Genomic DNA, 20,158 nt, shown 5'->3' on the forward strand with positions numbered 1-20,158 from the left:
GGCCTTCCCCTGTGACGATGCCCTCTGTTTCCCGGACTGTGAAGCCCTACTCTGTTCGCCACTGGGCCCAGCCACTTGTTCATCTTGAACCAAGTGGCTGGGTCCACCCACCACTTCAACCCCCGCTTCCTGCCCCCTTTCCTGCCCTGTTCCTCTCCCCCTCCCTCTCCTCCCCCCTCTACCTCTCCCCTGCCTGCCCTCCATCTCTTCCCTAAACTAAACCCCAAATAAGCAAACAAAAAGTGAATGTGATCAAATGAAAGGGGGTCAAAATAAAGAACTAAAAAGACCAAAAAAAGTGCTGAAAGTGTGAAAGGGATATAAATAAAAGAGGGTAAGAAGTATTTAAATGAACAAAATGAAGAAGAAGACTAAAAGGAGGATATGTAAACTAAATGTAACTAGGGGATGGTGATGGGATGGGGATGGGGTATGGGATAAGAGTAAATGGGATTACAGGGAATGGGAGTACAGGGAATGGGGTATGGAGTGTAGTATGAGAGGGTATGGGGTATGGAGTGTATGTAGTGTTATTGATAAGTGTATGTATGTATTGAATGTGTTTGCGTGTAAATGTGTTAAGTGTACAGAAAAAGCACTCGCACGCTCACCCAAACCAACTGTCGCTCACTAACTCACACTACCACTAACTCTCTAACTCACACTACCACTAACTCTCTAACTCACACTACCACTAACTCACTCACGATAACACTAACTGACTCACAATAATGCCCAAAATCTCTAAGCTCCAATCTCCAAAAACCCACCAGCAACACAGTGAAAGAAGCCATGCTTGTGTGGTGCTTATATACCCTGTGTAAATGTTTAATGATGTACCGGTTTGCGTTGTAAATTGTGTTCAGGTGTGCTTTATTAGTAATGATTATTTGTGCAATGTGTATTAGGTGTGTGAATTTGCACATTTGGAGTTAGTATTTGTGGAATGTGTAGAATGCGATGATGTCATAGTGCTTGTTTTCTATAACATTGACCAATAGTATTATGGTTAAAAGTGAATTTGCGATGATGTGGTATTAGTGAAGTGTTGTATATGTATGTTTGTCCTAATATATAGTAATATTGAATGCGAGTATTTTGCTAGTGTATGATTGTGATTTTTGTTTTCCTTGTTGTTATTTTCCGTATTTCCGCATCTTAAATGATATGCGTATTCCCTGTATTTTTTTTTTTTTAAATTCCCCCCGCTTGTGAATGTGTAATGCTTATGTGCTTTGTTTAGTGATTGTTGTTGTGACATTTGCGGAGTGTTATTGTTGTGCATTATGTGGTATGCGTCATATGACCGAGCTGTGCGTATTTCTCGCGAGATCGAGTGTTAGATGAAAAAAGCGTGTTTGTTTGCTTTTCCATTGATCTATATGGGAGACTGTCTAACGTGGGCAGGATTCCGCGTGTGAAATACACGCGTTAGGAGTATCGTTAGAAGGTTGTTTTTCAACTCTAAATACCGGCGTTAAAAAATGCAGTGCGTTAGACATAAACCACGCGTAGCTATCGCACCCCATCAACCGCCAAACTCCAAATCTAGCCGAAAGAAAACAATTGGTAACACTACGCAGTGAAGGACTGAAATCCTGCAGCACCCGCAAGGTACCCCTGCTCAAGAAATCACATGTACAGGCCCGTCTTAAGTTTGCCAATGAACATCTGAACATCAGAGGAGAACTGGATGAAAGTGTTGTGGTCAGATGAGACCAAAATCAAGCTCTTTGGGATCAACTCAACTCGTCGTGTTTGGAGGAGGAATGCTGCCTATTACCCCAAGAAAACTATCCCCCACTGTCAAACATGGAGGTGGAAACATTATGCTTTGCAGGTGTTTTTCTGATAAGGGGACAGAAACTCCTTCACTCAGCCAGGTCTTTGAAAATGGGTCATGGATGGGTATTCCAGCATGACAATGACCCAAAACACATGGCCAAGGCAACAAAGGAGTGGCTCAAGAATAAGCACATTAAGGTCCTGGAGTGGCCTAGCCAGTCTCCAGACCTTAATCCCATAGAAAAACTTTGGCGGGAGCTGAAGGTTTGAGTTGCCAAATGTCAGCCTCAAAACCTTAATGACTTGGAGAGGATCTGCAAAACTTGCTGGCCAACTACAAGAAACGTCTGACCTCTGTGATTGCCAACAAGGGTTTTGCCACCAAGTACTAAGTCATGTTTTGCAAAGGCTTCAAATACTTATTTCACTCATTAAAATGCAAATCAATTTATAACTTTTTTGAAATGCGTTTTTCTGGAATTTTTTATTCTGTCTCTCACTGTTCAAATAAACCTACCATTAAAATTATATACTAATCATTTCTTTGTCAGTGGGCAAACGCACAAAATCAGCAGGGGATCAAATAATTTATTCCCTCACTGTATTTATTGTAAATATTTCATATTCCAATATTCTGCTCATAGCAGACTATGTTCTATGTATTTATAAATATTTATATACATATATATAAATATAAATATATACATATACATATATATACAGTATATACATATATATATATATATATATATATGCATATAGAGAGAGAAGCGGTCTGACAGAAACGAACAACAGCTCATCAGCTAGTTCTCTGGCGATTTACCACCTGGAGCAGCCTCTTTTAGACCAGTGTGCCTTTCACATTGGAAAACTATCCTGAAGCATATCAGTCTGATCCCGCCAGTTAAGGTCAGTCCAGCCCCGAAATACCAGGCAATTCTCCTTTGAACAAGGAACATGACAACCCCAGACGATCGTTTCGGCCTATTGGGCCTCATCAGTGAGGTGCAGCCACATTCCTCTAAGCAAGCACTGGCCAAGGAGTCCATATCTGGTTGCCCCTAACACCCATAGGGAGACTTCCCCAGGGTCATAATTAATTTGCATACAGAGAGAGAAGCGCTCTGACAGGAACGAACAACAGCTCATCAGCTAGTTCTCTGGCGATTTACCACCTGGAGCAGCCTCTTTTTAGACCAGTCTCCCTATGGGTGTTAGGGGCAACCAGATATGGACTCCTTGGCCAGTGCTTGCTTAGAGGAATGCGGCTGCACCTCACCGATGAGGCCCAATAGGCCGAAACGATCGTCTGGGGTTGTCATGTTCCTTGTTCAAAGGAGAATTGCCTGGTATTTCGGGGCTGGACTGACCTTAATTGGCGGGATCAGACTGATATGCTTCAGGATAGTTTTCCAATGTGAAAGGCACACTGGTCTAAAAGAGGCTGCTCCAGGTGGTAAATCGCCAGAGAACTAGCTGATGAGCTGTTGTTTGTTCCTGTTAGAGCGCTTCTCTCTTCTGAATGCAAATTAATTATGACCCAGGGGAAGTCTCCCTATGGGTGTTAGGGGCAACCAGATATGGACTCCTTGGCCAGTGCTTGCTTAGAGGAATGTGGCTGCACCTCACCGATGAGGCCCAATAGGCCGAAACGATCGTCTGGGGTTGTCATGTTCCTTGTTCAAAGGAGAATTGCCTGGTATTTCGGGGCTGGACTGACCTTAATTGGCGGGATCAGACTGATATGCTTCAGGATAGTTTTCCAACGTGAAAGGCACACTGGTCTAAAAGAGGCTGCTCCAGGTGGTAAATCACCAGAGAACTAGCTGATGAGCTGTTGTTTGTTCCTGTTAGAGCGCTTCTCTCTTCTGAATGCAAATTAATTATGACCCAGGGGAAGTCTCCCTATGGGTGTTAGGGGCAACCAGATATGGACTCCTTGGCCAGTGCTTGCTTAGAGGAATGTGGCTGCACCTCACCGATGAGGCCCAATAGGCCGAAACGATCGTCTGGGGTTGTCATGTTCCTTGTTCAAAGGAGAATTGCCTGGTATTTTGGGTCTGGACTGACCTTAATTGGCGGGATCAGACTGATATGCTTCAGGATAGTTTTCCAATGTGAAAGGCACACTGGTCTAAAAGAGGCTGCTCCAGGTGGTAAATCGCCAGAGAACTAGCTGATGAGCTGTTGTTTGTTCCTTTTAGAGCGCTTCTCTCTTCTGAATGCAAATTAATTATGACCCAGGGGAAGTCTCCCTATGGGTGTTAGGGGCAACCAGATATGGACTCCTTGGCCAGTGCTTGCTTAGAGGAATGTGGCTGCACCTCACCGATGAGGCCCAATAAGCCGAAACGATCATCTGGGGTTGTCATGTTCCTTGTTCAAAGGAGAATTGCCTGGTATTTCGGGGCTGGACTGACCTTAATTGGCGGGATCAGACTGATATGCTTCAGGATAGTTTTCCAATGTGAAAGGCACACTGGTCTAAAAGAGGCTGCTCCAGGTGGTAAATCGCCAGAGAACTAGCTGATGAGCTGTTGTTTGTTCCTGTTAGAGCGCTTCTCTCTTCTGAATGCAAATTAATTATGACCCAGGGGAAGTCTCCCTATGGGTGTTAGGGGCAACCAGATATGGACTCCTTGGCCAGTGCTTGCTTAGAGGAATGTGGCTGCACCTCACCGATGAGGCCCAATAGGCCGAAACGATCGTCTGGGGTTGTCATGTTCCTTGTTCAAAGGAGAATTGCCTGGTATTTCGGGGCTGGACTGACCTTAATTGGCGGGATCAGACTGATATGCTTCAGTATAGTTTTCCAATGTGAAAGGCACACTGGTCTAAAAGAGGCTGCTCCAGGTGGTAAATCGCCAGAGAACTAGCTGATGAGCTGTTGTTTGTTCCTGTTAGAGCGCTTCTCTCTTCTGAATGCAAATTAATTATGACCCAGGGGAAGTCTCCCTATGGGTGTTAGGGGCAACCAGATATGGACTCCTTGGCCAGTGCTTGCTTAGAGGAATGTGGCTGCATCTCACCGATGAGGCCCAATAGGCCGAAACGATCGTCTGGGGTTGTCATGTTCCTTGTTCAAAGGAGAATTGCCTGGTATTTTGGGGCTGGACTGACCTTAATTGGCGTGATCAGACTGATATGCTTCAGGATAGTTTTCCAATGTGAAAGGCACACTGGTCTAAAAGAGGCTGCTCCAGGTGGTAAATCGCCAGAGAACTAGCTGATGAGCTGTTGTTTGTTCCTTTTAGAGCGCTTCTCTCTTCTGAATGCAAATTAATTATGACCCAGGGGAAGTCTCCCTATGGGTGTTAGGGGCAACCAGATATGGACTCCTTGGCCAGTGCTTGCTTAGAGGAATGTGGCTGCACTTCACCGATGAGGCCCAATAGGCCGAAACGATCATCTGGGGTTGTCATGTTCCTTGTTCAAAGGAGAATTGCCTGGTATTTCGGGGCTGGACTGACCTTAATTGGCGGGATCAGACTGATATGCTTCAGGATAGTTTTCCAATGTGAAAGGCACACTGGTCTAAAAGAGGCTGCTCCAGGTGGTAAATCGGCAGAGAACTAGCTGATGAGCTGTTGTTTGTTCCTGTTAGAGCGCTTCTCTCTTCTGAATGCAAAATATATATATATATATATATATATATATAAATATATATATATATATATATATATATATATATATATATATATATATATATAGTAACCAAAGTAAAAACTTGCACTCACTGGATCTTTTCAAAAATGAAATTTACTGTGATATATGTAACGTTTTGGGAATTTTACATGCCCTTCCTCAGACCCGAAACGTTAGATTTATCACAGTAAATTTGATTTTTGAAAAGACCCAGTGAGTGCAAGTTCACCTAGCTGTTATTAAAATCCCTTCCACTAGGTACACCTTTCTCTCTGAACTAAAGACACTCCCAATGGCCTTTTGAGTGGCATTTGATAGGCCACTCCCTTTTGAATTGGGGTATAAAATACTGTAACACCAGAACCTCTGTTTCTTTATCTTATCTTACTTATCCTGGAAAGATGGCTTATGGTGAACACCTTGGGAAATGTGGCTAAGTATATTCCTATGAGTATTTTAGCATTATTGGACAAATTGGAATTTTTGTAGTAAAGTTGCCCTATATCTTAAATGTGGACTGTGTTGCTGTAAAATAGATTTATATATATATATATATATATATATATATATATATATATATATATATATATATATATATATATATATATACATATATACCTGTAAATATTTATGTTAATTCCTAAATAAACCGTTTGGAAAAAAATGGAGACCCTCTTATAGAGTTTATTTCACAAATTATTTGTGTTAGTTTTAGTGGTTTCATTATAGATTAGAATTATATTTAGTAGAAAGTAAAGATATTTTAAATTAATAAATAACCACAAAGTGAAGAACACTGGAATGTAAAATATTAATATTTTCAAGTCAGGTTAGCACAAATGAGAATATGCGATCAGGTTTGCCCGAGAGTGGGTGTTTGTTTTCAACTTTTTATTTCTCCTTTGACTTCTATGGGGGAATACGTGAACACAAAGAGAGAAGCGCTCTACCAGGAACGAACAACAGCTCAGTGGCTTGTTCTATGGCGATTTACCACCCGGAAGCAGGCTCTTTTAGACCAGTGTGCTTTTCACAGAAGAAAACTTTCCTGAAGTATATCAGTCTGATCCCGCCAAGTAAGGTCAGTCCAGCCCCGAAATACCAGGCAATTCTCCTCTGAACAAGGAACATGACAACCCCAGACGATCGTTTCGGCCTCCTATGGGCCTCGTCAGTGAGGTGCAGCCACATTCCTCTAAGCACACTGGGCAAGGAGTCCACGTCTGGTTTCCCCCATCACCCATAGGGAGACTTCCCCAGGGTCATAATAATACGTGAACATGCACAGGCCATTTTAAATTTGGGGTTTTGCGCTTGACAGGGTAGCGTGCAAGGAAAACAGTTTACTTTCAACTCATAATACAAGCTCAACCCCACGTGGGCAAAAAATGTACTTCTAGTGCTATTGAAGCTTGAGCGGGAGCATTAAAGGGATACTGAACCCAAATTGTTTATTTCATGATTCAGATAGAGCATGCAATTTTAAGCTACTTTCTGATTTACTTCTATTATCATTTTTTCTTCGTTCTCTTGCTATCTTTATTTGAAAAAGAAGGCATCTAAGCTAAGGAGCCAGCAAATGTTTGGTTCAGATCCATGGACAGCACTTGTTTATTGGTGCTGTCCAATCAGCAAGGACAACCCAATTTGTTCACCAAAAATGGGCCGGCATCTAAACTTACATTCTTGCTTTTCAAATAAACATACCAAGAGAATGAAGAAAAATTTGATAATAGGAGTAAATTAGAAAGTTGCTTAAAATTGCATGCTCTATCTGAATCACGAAAGACACATTTTGGGTTGTGTCCCTTTAATTAGTGTTCCACTCATAAACTGGCCCCTAAAGTTTTATATAAACCTTAAAAAAGATTATTTATTTATTTTGGTTTAGGTTATGTTCCTAGTAGGAGGGAAGGCAAAATTAATAAAAAAAACACTAGAGAAGAATTTGGATTTATTTAAATTGGCCTATGGTAAAAGTGGAGCTCAATCGATAGCATAGGGTACGATATCCATATGGCAACTCTGCTCTAAGAATAATGCTAATCTATAATTGAAAGTAAATTAAAAAAATGATTTACCAGATAATTTTTAATTTTGAATGTTTAGTGACCTGAAGCAAAGTGTTATGGCTAGAATATATGCTTAATAAAACACATGTATACTATTTTATAAAATATTTCAGTCATATATACACATATGTAATATGTAGGTTTATTATTGAAAATGGTAATGGGAAGTGCTCAAAGGTGTATATGCTTGTGTGTGCATTTGTATATGTTTAGATATGTGTGTATATTTATATATCTGCATGTGTATGTGTGTACACATGCCTGTGCATGTATGTGTGCACACACATACAAATATACACACACACATATATCTACACACATACAAATACAGACACAACGTTGATCCCTTCCCAGTCCAATACCTTGTCATATAACATATCCCTTTAAATCAATTTAAATTTTTATTTTAATAAAAATGTATACACACTCTATTATTTAACCCTGTGCTATCCGACATCTAGATATTCCCGTACTCTAGGCTTTCACTCAGATGCTACTATATTACTCTGAATGTGTAATATGAGGGAAAAAATAAAAGCATTATTGATTTAACTTGAGCGGCATTAGCACACAACAGCACTAATATTTTTGTGCTCCAATTGTAATCTAACCATTGTGTTTTACGATGCCACTAGACTTTAAAGGACTATTGTTTTTCTCTGCAATCACTTGCCCTTTAAAGATGGATTAACGGAGCCAGACCACATTAGAGGTTGCCTGTGATTACCGCTTATCAAGTGCCGACAGAGATCCCTTTCAGCTGTTGTCTGTTGCTAACGGAGGGGATGCAGCCTAATCCACAAGAATCTGAGCGTGAGGATGCCCAGGTGGGATCCCCCAAGGGTGAAGACTCCCTCAGAATGAAAGAGGTGAAAATACATAATAAAGATGGAGCCTCACCGTTGAAGATTAACTATGCCTTCGGGGGACTGTGTCCAAAACCTCAGTGGCCTGCTGGTGTCTACATTTTAAGTGAAGAGTTCCCATCTTAATGGGTGGCAATACCACAGAGTATATTTATGAGCAGACTTCTATTGAGATTGCCGATACAACTAGAAGGTTTTTTTTATATCTGAGGGAATACATGGCCATGGGAATCGGAAAAATAAAGCTAGCAGATGGTGAATAGAGACAATCACCTCTTATATATCTGGACTCCCTCCACTTGCCTTTAACTTCTCCCTCTAACTAACTGTATATTTGTATACATTTTTATGTAATTTTATATATATATATATATATATATATATATATATATACATATTTAAGAATAAATAGAACATATTATTCTATGTGTAGACTATTGGAATGTAAAATATTTATAATTTATGTTCCATTGACTTCTAGGGGAGAATATGTTAACACAGTTGCACAATTCTTTGCGTGCATCGAGTTTTCGCTCTTGCGCTAACTTTTTACTTTCAACTTGTAATACCAGCACAAACTGGTGCACACAAATAGCCTCTGTTTAGTGAAGTTAAGGCACAAAATAGCAATCCGCTCGTAATCTAACCCTTAGTGAGATATATATCTCAAGTGAAGAAGAACACTTTAGCTTTCTATTAGAAGGAAGTGGCAGCAATTTATCTCATCTTCTAAAGTGGGTTTTTAACAGTTCTCACACTGTAAACCGTGAAACTGCTCTATTGCAAAAATTTGGTGCAAACAGGATTGCACCATCTTGACTATGTTTTAAAAATGAACCATATCTCCATGACCAAACTCTCAAATCGGATCACACCTTCATGAGTAGGATTTAATCAATGTGGCTGCATTAACTGTAAACTGTGCTACCATGAATGGTTTTATCTTTGCAGTCACATAGGTGCAATCCCATTTAATATCTTGGTTACAAAAATGTAATGCTGTTTAAAAGTTCAATTACAAAGGTGCAATCGCTTTTGATTCCTGTTATGAAGATTCCTGTACTGAAATTGACAATGATGAAATTGCTAGTGTGAATTAGAAAAATAGAGTTACAAAAAGTGATTGCTACACAGTTTCTAGATACTGGGGCCCTGAGATCACTTTTCCTGAAGATGCCCTTAGCTGTATGGTATATCATTAACCCCTTCATTGTGGAGGGGTATGGTTGTCATCTGCACAATGCTTTTAATGGAGATGACAAGCACGTGTCTTCATCTGGGGATGTGGGGCGGGTATTTTCGGTGCTCATCACTCACACCCTGCACATGCCCCTTCATCCATAGTGGTCTAGTGATCTGGCATCACTGGTGGAATCCAGGGATGCCAGTGACATCACCCAGCCCCAGAACCCTGACAGTGCTGGGTTACTGCATTTGGCTTAACAGAGCTGGGTAGATTGGGTAAGTATTACAATCCCTCAATCCATCAACTCCCTTAACCCTAAAAACACAGAAGACCCACCTGCTTTTTTAAACATTGCATGTAAAAATGTAAAGTTCACTCAAAAGTTAAAGTAAAAAAAACCTGCACACATTTTATGGGAAGCGGTATTTATGGGTATGTAACAGTTCACCAAAATGGCCTAGAGACTCCTAAGCTCCTAGATTTAATGCCCAGAATCCCCTCTTTAAAACATGTCCATATATAGCGTTTAATAGCCAGATGGTCACTGTGGTAATAGTGATCACCTGGCATGAATAATTGCGCATTTGTTTGAGTAGAGGTTCAGATCAAAGTTATAGATAAAGAACATTTTTATATAGGGATAACCTCTTCTTCTTTTTACAATAAAGTTTAGAAAAAAACATGTGCACTAATCTTTTTAACTTTTTTAACAAAAATATGCATTTTGTTCACACTGTGTCTTTATTAATTTGTATATTTCTCACATGTCATGATATATACGTAAAATAAGGGTATAGTTTGAATTTGCTGGAAAGAAAACAATATATAATTTGTTTGGGTTTTTCACCAAAAACGACCTACAGGTGTACTTTAATGAATTAAAACTCCAAATATGGTGGAAATGCCACAGCAGGTAAAGGGTTAGGAGAATGTTATTTTTTTAGAGATGCAGAAGTGTGCAGTACCTACACATATATTATGACATTACTAGTGGCTGGTCAGCAATTAGCACTCAGGTCAGACATATGGTTAATTTTTTAAAATGTCCCCCAAATTTCCCACTCTATTAAGTGTGTTGGTCCTTGTTAAAATAAAAAAATAGTAGCTTTTTTTTTTTTTTAAATAACTGCAAGAAGCCGTTATGAGGGCTGAACGTTGGTGGGTGTGAAAAGTGCCTTTACATTGCGTTCTATAGGGATTGTGTGTTCTCTATAACATATATATGTATATGCTTATATACATATATATTTATGTGTTAATATAAAACACTTACCCACTTCGCTGTGCTAGGTACTCATGCCATGTCTGACATCATGAGAACGAGGCTCCAATTGGAGCCTATAGAAGTGCATGAGTGAAAAGCTACCATGCAACGTGAACACGAGGTCGCGTTCGCATTGCACCTAACTTGTAATACCAGCACACATTTGCGTGCGCTGGTATTACTGAGTGGAGACCAAATATTGCACTAGCAAAAGCAATATTTTGTGCTCCACTCGTAATCTGGCCCATAGTGTTTTTATATACTGTATGTATGTATGTATGTATTGGGTACTTGTAAAGCGCGGCAAATCACCCGTAAGGGTCTCAAGGCGCTGCTCATTTTATCAACCTCAGAAGGATGAGTGGACCTCTCCGGGGATAGAACCTGGAACCCTTGGGTTGCTACAGAGCTCAGCCACAGTGCCTTAGCATACTGATCTATCTGTATACTGTAAATATACTTGGTGAATGGTCCTGGTAAAAACTGGTAGCTTACCAGTTCTTAGATACAATTTATCTTCCTTACAAATAATGTTTACATTATTCCTTCCTTTAATTAGGTCAGCAGAGACAAACCTTGGAACATTTGCTCAATGTGGTATACCATTTTTTTGCCACTATGAGCTCCATTTATGGTACGATCAAAATGATTGACCGCCCCTGCTGATTGGCCACCAGTAAGCAGTAGGTGACATTGCACAAGCATTTCTGGGGAAATGCTTGTGCAATGATAAATGAAGGCAGTGGATATGATTCGTTCTGATAATTGGAGCCCTATGTGGCTTGCAGAGGGGGCAGCTTGGTGTGCTGACTTGTTTTCTGCCACTGGCCCCAAACTGTCAATAAACACTTTACACAGGCTTTTACATAAAATATTTTCCACTCCTACATCTAGCAGGTACCTTGTTTTCTGTATTTTACTTTGTATTGATCAGTTCAGTATTTGCTGGTGCACAATAAATACATAGAAATAAAATGTTATTACCATTATAATTGTTACAATTTAAGATATTTCAAATTGTCTTTTATTTTCTCTACATTTCAATTACATTATTATTTTTTCACCATGGCAAATATTTCTACTGTTTCACTTACCTAATGTGAATTTTTCTTTTATGTAATTTTTGTATTGAAGTGTTTGTTAGTACTAAAATGCATATTAAGAAGATGGAAAACACAAACTTGCACAAAGTAATTGAAATAACAGCAAAATCTATTCATCACACATTACAAATTGCTCAATGCATACGTATAGGAAAGAGGTAGAGCTTACAAAATATTAACAAAATAAAACATCTTAGCCACTTTTTAGTATATAATAAACAATATGTTATACTTAAGCACAAATAATATGTTAACAAGGCAAATCCTTTTGCTGTTTAGTATGAGCAAAATTACCTTCAGTCACTTAGTATGCGGGTTATAAGAAGCCAATGGGGCATATTTATCAAACTCCATATGGAGCTTGAAGCCCCTTGTTTCCGGCGAGCTAACTTTAGATTAGTTGTGTGAGAAAAGAAGGTGAAAAAATTCTTATACAGTGCAAAAACCAGCACTGTTATATTATTACACTTTTTTACCTCTGTGATTACCATGTACCCAAGCCGCTGCAGACTGCCCTTTTATTTTAGTTCTTTTGACAGACATGCATTTTAGCCAATCAGTGCTGACTTATTAATAACTCCAAGGGAAAGTGTCTAACTGTGAAACACTGTTAAAATGCATTAAGATAAGAGGCGGTTTTAAACAGCTTAGAAATTAGTTTAAGAGGCTAACTAGGTTTAGCTTTTAACTGCAAAGATAATTAAAGTAAATTGGAAAGTTTCTTTTAAAATTTGCATGCCTTTTCTTAATCATGAAAGTTTAATTGTTACTTGATTGTCCCTTTAAGGACAGTTACACTGTCTTATGTGGGAAACAACTGTGCTTTGAGTGGTTTTATTTCAGCCCTTAAGGACCATCGCTAAACCCTGTACAACGCTGGTGTCCTGGACCTCTCTCTGCAGAGAGTGGGGCAGTGCAGAAATAGACTTGCAGAATTACCGATACAGAGAGAGAGAGACACTCTGTGTCCCTCTCTGCATGGGGTAGCAGTGGTGCCAATCGTTGCTGGTGTGGGAGGGTTAGCAGGGAGGCGGGTTGGCGGCCCATCACTTTTGGGGTGAAGGGAAGGGCGAGAATGGGTTGGACTGCTACACTGCAGAAAAAAATAAACACTGAGAGTGAGATTTAGGGGGAAGGAGGAAAAATATAGGGTAGGGGGGTCCTATAGTGGAGAGGGGGAATAGAGGGCAGGGGAAAAGATCTTGGAGGGGGAGGTGGGGTAAATGTGGGGGGTCAGTTACACTAAAGAAAACATTTTTTTTATTAAATAAAACAGAAATAATATAGAAAACTGGGTAGTGGCAGACAGCTCCCAGTACCTAAGATGGTTCAAACTAGTAACTGCATACTAGCAGACTGTCTGCCAGCACCTAAGATGGGGGTAACTGGGGTGAGGGAGGGAGGGAAGACAGCTATTTGAGAGGGATCAGGTAGGGAGATCAGGAGATGAGGAGTGTCAGGTGGGAGGGTAATCTCTACCTTAAAGCTAAAATTACCCTGCAAGCTACCTGATTAACCCCATTCCCTGCTGAGAATAATACAACAGTGGTTACAGCTGCAATTAGCAGCCTTCTAATTACCAAAAAGCAATAGCAAAGCCATATACTTCTGCTATTTCTAAACAAAGGGGATCCCAGAGAAGCTTTTACAACCAGTATGAGAAGTCAAACTACAACTGCTACAGCTGTCATTCTGCCAGGAAGAGCGGGGTCGCAGGAGGATGACGTTATCAATATGTGGCCATGCGATAAGCCCATGTGTTTAAGCAAGGTGCAAGGCCAAAGTAAGCGGTAACCAACCTCTAGGTTCAATACAAACAAAAAAAGGCTGCACAGCAGCCCGGAATGAAGAAAATGGGTTTATTGCATAAATAAAACCTCTGGGACTGTTTAGAAAGAGAAAGAATAAGGGCCTTACTGTAGATAGCACTCATTCTTATCCTAAAGATAACACTTTAAAAATAAACTTTAATAGTATAATTTTAAAATTACAGATAACCTCTGTGTTACACACTATATTTAACACCCTTCCCCTAAAACAGCCTGTGTCACTTCCCTGTTTACTGGTCGATAACAAGAAACGTCGGCTTCAGGTGACAGAAGTGTTGCACGCAGTTAAAATAAATAAACTTAGCCAAAGATAAATTTAAACATGTTTAAATTTATCTTTAAAATATATATATATAGTTTTGATAGGTATATAAAAAAAAACAAGGCTCTATTTCTGTTTATATTGAGTGATATCAAAGATGCTACATATGCTCTGGTCTGTTGGGGAAGTTTTAGGGGCCAAATTATCAAGCTCCGATGCCCTTGTTTACGGTGAGCCTTCAGGCTCGCCGGAAACAGAAGTTATGAAGCAGCGGTATAAAGACAGCTGCTCCATAACTTGTCTGCCTGCTCTGAAGCGGCGGACAAAAATCAACCCGATTTAATTCAATCGGGTATTATCCAATCAGCTTATCCAATCAGCCAATAGGATTGAGCTTGCATTCTATTGGCGGATTGGGTGGTGGGTTTTACTGTTGGGGGGGTGTTTGTATTTTTTTTACAGGTAAAAGAGCTGATTTATTTAGGGCAATGCCCCGCAAAAGACCCTTTTAAGGGCTATTGGTAGTTTAGTTTAGGCTAGGGTTTTTTTTTATTTTTTTTGTGGGGGCTTTTTTATTTTGATAGTGCTATTAGATCAGGTGTAATTAGTTTAAATATTTGATAATTTCTTTTTTATTTTGTGTAATTTAGTGTTTGTTTTTTGTAATTTGGTTATTTGTATTTAATAAATGTAATTTATTTAATTGTAGTGTAAGTTTAGGTGTTAGTGTAAGACAGGTTAGGTTTTATTTTACAGGTACATTTGTATTTATTTTAGCTCGGTAGTAAGTAAATAGTTAATAACTATTTACTAACTAATCTACCTAGTTAAAATAAATACAAACTTAGCTGTGAAATAAAAATAAAACCTAAGCTAGCTACAATATAACTATTAGTTATATTGTAGCTAGCTTAGGGTTTATTTTATAGGTAAGTATTTAGTTTTAAATATGAATTATTTAGTTATTAATAGTAGGTTTTATTTAGATTTATTTTAATTACAATAAAGTTAGTGGGTGTTAGGGTTAGGGTTAGACTTAGGGTTAGGGGTTAATAACTTTAGTATAGTGGCGGCGACGTTGGGGGCGGAAGATTAGGGGTTAATAAATGTAGGCGATGTTAGGGGCGGCGGATTAGGGGTTAATAAGTATAATGTAGGTGGCGGCGTCGTTAGGGGCAGCAGATTAGGGGTTAATAATTGTAATGTTAGATGTCAGCGGTGTCAGGGGTGGCAGATTAGGGGTTAATAAATATAATGTAGGTGTAGGTGATGTCTGGGCGGCAGATTAAGGGTGTTTAGACTCGGGGTTCATGTTAGGGTGTTAGGTGTTATTGCAGGCGTTAAACTTTTTTTCAGCCGGCTCTCCCCATTGATGTCTATGGGGAAATCGTGCACGAGCACGTAAAACCAGCTCACCGCAGCGCTGGTATTGGAGTGCGGTATGGAGCTCAATTTTGCTTTTTGCTGCTTATTTTGTTTTTGCTTTATGCTGCAATATTACCTTACAATAACTTGCAAGTTAGTACCAAGCAGCTCTTACCGCAAAACTCATAATCTAGCCGTTAGTAAAGTAAGAGAACTTCTAAGGCTTTAAAGATATATTGGTTCACTTAACTCAAAAAAGATAAAAAGGACTCAAGGTTCAGATAGAGTACCTCAAATGGTTTAACCTATTAAGAGTTAGGGATTTTAGAAAGCATATAAAAAATTTAAACACATTTCTACTTTTTTTTTTTACTTCTATCATCTAATTTTCTTAAAGGAACACTTAACCCAATTTTTTTCTTTCGTGATTCAGATGGATCATGCAATTTTAAGCAACTTTCTATTTTACTGCTATTATCAATTTTTCTTTGTTTTCTTGCTATCTTTATTTAAAAAAGAAGGCATCTAAGATTTGTTTTTTTTTTTTCTTTTGGTGTAGCACTCTGGAAAGCACCTTTTTATTAGTGGATGAATTTATCCACCAATCAGCAAGGACAACCCAGGTTGTTCACCAACAATGGGTCGGCATCTAAACTTACATTCTTGCTTTTCAAATAAAGATACCAAGAGAATAAAGAAAATTTGATAATAGGAGTAAATTAGAAAGTTGCTTAAAATGTCATGCTCTATATGAACCACAAAATAAAAAAAATTGGGTTCAGTGTCCCTTTAATTCTCTCGGTATCTATTGTTGAAGGAACAGTAATGCACCATACTGAGCTAACTGCACTCGTTGGGTGAGTCAATGGCAAGAGGCAAATATGGGCAGCCACCAATCAGCAGCTAACTCCAAATAGTGCATGACTGTTCCTGAGCCTACCAAGTTATTATTCTCAACAAAGGATACCAAGACACCAAGTAAATTTGATAACTTTTTTCAAGCGGTGAAGTATTAACCACTTATTCAATGTTTGTGCAAGCTTTATGGCAAGAATTAAGCCCAGACTGATTCTGAATATCACAGCTCACACATTTGCTACATGCTTAAAGCTTGCACAAGTATGGCATTATCAAGATAGAACTAAAAAAAGCCTTCCTTTAGTTATTAAGGCTAATTTTTCTCACAGAGAGAAAGTGTATTCCTATAAAACTAATTATTTTCCAAAAGTGCACAATTTAAGTAATAGAAAAATCCACAAAATTTGAGCATAAAGATGAAAGAATTAATGGTGGAGTGCACAGGAGTGGGAGGAGTTGGTACAGATGCGACTAGAAGTGCATGTGGGTATAAATTAAGGATGAGAAGAGCACCTAGGTGTGTTCAAAAGCATGTGAGAATTATGCCTGTTAATATACAAGAAAACTTTTGGTGGGTGTACATAAGGTTAGGAAAAGGATAAGGTTAAAAGGGTGCCTGGGGAGTGCACAAAAGAGTACAAAAAAGAGAGGTGTAAAAAAATGCTTGCTGGTTGAATGAAGAGCACAAGTAATATTGGGAGATCATCTGCAAGTGAGTAAGTAAGCAACAGAGAAAGCTTTTAGGTTTGAGCACAAGGATGAGAGAGTACCTAGGCACGGACATGGGGTTGTTGGGGTTGTTTCCGTAAGGATGGGTGGAAACCTATATGCTTACATTATTTACATGTTCCTGCAACTTGGGAAGGTAGGGAAGGTATGGCACAAGAGTTCCATACCTCTGTTTTATTGCAAAATGTATTAATTCAAAGAAAAGAAAACATTTTTTTAACCAGAAAATCTTTTTTTAAATTAACATCCTGCTTACAATGAAAATAAATGCCCCTTACCAGGATGGTTCATGATGTACAAAACTGGTGCCTTACTAGACTTGTGGACACTAGTGCATGTACAGCCTTCCTAACTGGAAGCACTATGCTCAGCATTGTGATCTCATTATTTTAATGGGGTGTACCAATAGAAGGAAGTGTAACACTCAATATCATTGTGCAGTGTTTCACACACCAGTTTCCACCTTCACCATTGCTGCACCAACGCTCATAAAGGCATTATTAGTTTTACTGTAAGATGGGGGGGGTATTTATTTAAAAGAAAAAAAGAATGCCTTAAAATAAAAAGCAAATGTTGTCCCATCCATTCCCTTCACCACCCTAACTAATCTGATCACTTGTAGCATGTAGGGGGGGTCAGCCATTTGATACTAAAGTGGTGGTTATGGTAACCTATATATGTAATAGCCAAACAAATACTCTTCATTTTTCAAGACATATTCTCCATAGACACAATTCCAAAGTACTGACATAATGCTGATGCTGAGCCATTGTTTAGAAAAGGAACAAGAACATATCAAGGAAGCTATAGACCAGTAACTATGATGTCAGCAATGGTAAAGATACTAGAGGTGATTATAAAGGATTACATTTAATACTTTATTCATCTATATGTTATCCTGCTGAATCTTGAGACCCTACAATACTTCTGTTGGTATTTACAATTCATAATGGGCCTGTGATGGAAGAGGAGTTTCTTGCCAAACTTAAAGACAGGTAAAGTGTTTTGTATTTATTTAGCACTTTTCCCCTTCACAAAGCTATTAAACGGCTAGATTTAGAGTTTTGTCGGTAAGGACCCGCGTAGCTAACGCCGGCTTTTTTCTGGCCGCACCATAAAAATAACTCTGGTATTGAGAGTCCACATAAAGGCTGCGTTAGGCTCCAAAAAAGGAGCGTAGAGCATATTTAACGCAGCTTCAACTTTCGATACCAGAGTTGCTTACGGACGCGGCCAGCCTCAAAAACGTGCTCGTGCACGATTCCCCCATAGGAAACAATGGGGCTGTCTGAGCTGAAAAAAAACCTTACACCTGAAAAAATGCCGCGTTCAGCTCCTAATGCAGCCCCATTGTTTGCTATGGGGAAACACTTCCTACGTCTGCACCTAACACCCTAACATGTACCCCGAGTCTAAACACCCCTAGCCTTACACTTATTAACCCCTAATCTGCCGCCCCCGCTATCGCTGACCCCTGCATATTATTTTTAACCCCTAATCTGCCGCTCAGTAAACCGCCGCTACTTACATTATCCTTATGTACCCCTAATCTGCTGCCCCTAACACCGCCGACCCCTATATTATATTTATTAACCCCTAATCTGCCCCCCACAACGTCGCCTCCACCTGCCTACACTTATTAACCCCTAATCTGCCGACCGGACCGCACCTCTATCATAATAAAGTTATTAACCCCTAATCCGCCTCACTAACCCTATAATAAATAGTATTAACCCCTAATCTGCCCTCCCTAACATCGCCGACACCTAACTTAAATTATTAACCCCTAATCTGCCGACTGGAGCTCACCGCTATTCTAATAAATGTATTAACCCCTAAAGCTAAGTCTAACCCTAACACTAACACCCCCCTAAGTTAAATATAATTTTAATCTAACGAAATGAATTAACTCTTATTAAATAAATTATTCCTATTTAAAGATAAATACTTACCTGTAAAATAAATCCTAATATAGCTACAATATAAATTATAATTATATTATAGCTATTTTAGGATTAATATTTATTTTACAGGTAACTTTGTATTTATTTTAACCAGGTACAATAGCTATTAAATAGTTAAGAACTATTAAATAGCTAAAATAGTTAAAATAATTACAAAATTACCTGTAAAATAAATCCTAATCTAAGTTACAATTAAACCTACCACTACACTATCAATAAATTAATGAAATAAAATACCTATAATTATCTACAATTAAACCTAACACTACACTATCAATAAATAAATTAAATACAATACCTACAAATAACTACAATGAAATAAACTATCTAAAGTACAAAAAATAAAAAAGAACTAAGTTACAAAAAATAAAAAAATATTTACAAACATAAGAAAAATATTACAACAATTTTAAACTAATTACACCTACTCTAAGCCCCCTAATAAAATAACAAAGCCCCCGAAAAATAAAAAAAATGCCCTACCCTATTCTAAATTACTAAAGTTCAAAGCTCTTTTACCTTACCAGCCCTGAACAGGGCCCTTTGCGGGGCATGCCCCAAGAAGTTCAGCTCTTTTGCCTGTAAAAAAAAACATACGATACCCCCCCAACATTACAACCCACCACCCACATACCCCTAATCTAACCCAAACCCCCCTTAAATAAACCTAACACTAAGCCCCTGAAGATCTTCCTACCTTATCTTCACCATACCAGGTTCACCGATCGATCCAGAAGAGTTCCTCCGATGTCCTGATCCAAGCCCAAGCGGGGGGCTGAAGAGGTCCATGATCCGGCTGAAGTCATCATCCAAGCGGGAGCTGAAGAGGTCCATGATCCGGCTGAAGTCTTCATCCAAGCGGGAGCTGAAGAGGTCCATGATCCGGATGAAGTCTTCTATCAACGGCATCTTCAATCTTCTTTCTTCGGGAGCCATCATCTTCCATCCGATGCGGAACATCCTCTTCTCCCGACGCCTACTAGCCGAATGACGGTTCCTTTAAATGACGTCATCCAATATGGCGTCCCTCGAATTCCGATTGGCTGATAGGATTCTATCAGCCAATCGGAATTAAGGTAGGAATATTCTGATTGGCTTATGGAATCAGCCAATCAGAATCAAGTTCAATCCGATTGGTTGATCCAATCAGCCAATCGGATTGAACTTGATTCTGATCAATTCCTACCATATTCCTACCTTAATTCCGATTGGCTGATAGAATCCTATCAG

The sequence above is a fragment of the Bombina bombina genome, chromosome 6 (assembly GCF_027579735.1).
Source record: "Bombina bombina isolate aBomBom1 chromosome 6, aBomBom1.pri, whole genome shotgun sequence".
Taxonomy (NCBI): domain Eukaryota; kingdom Metazoa; phylum Chordata; class Amphibia; order Anura; family Bombinatoridae; genus Bombina; species Bombina bombina.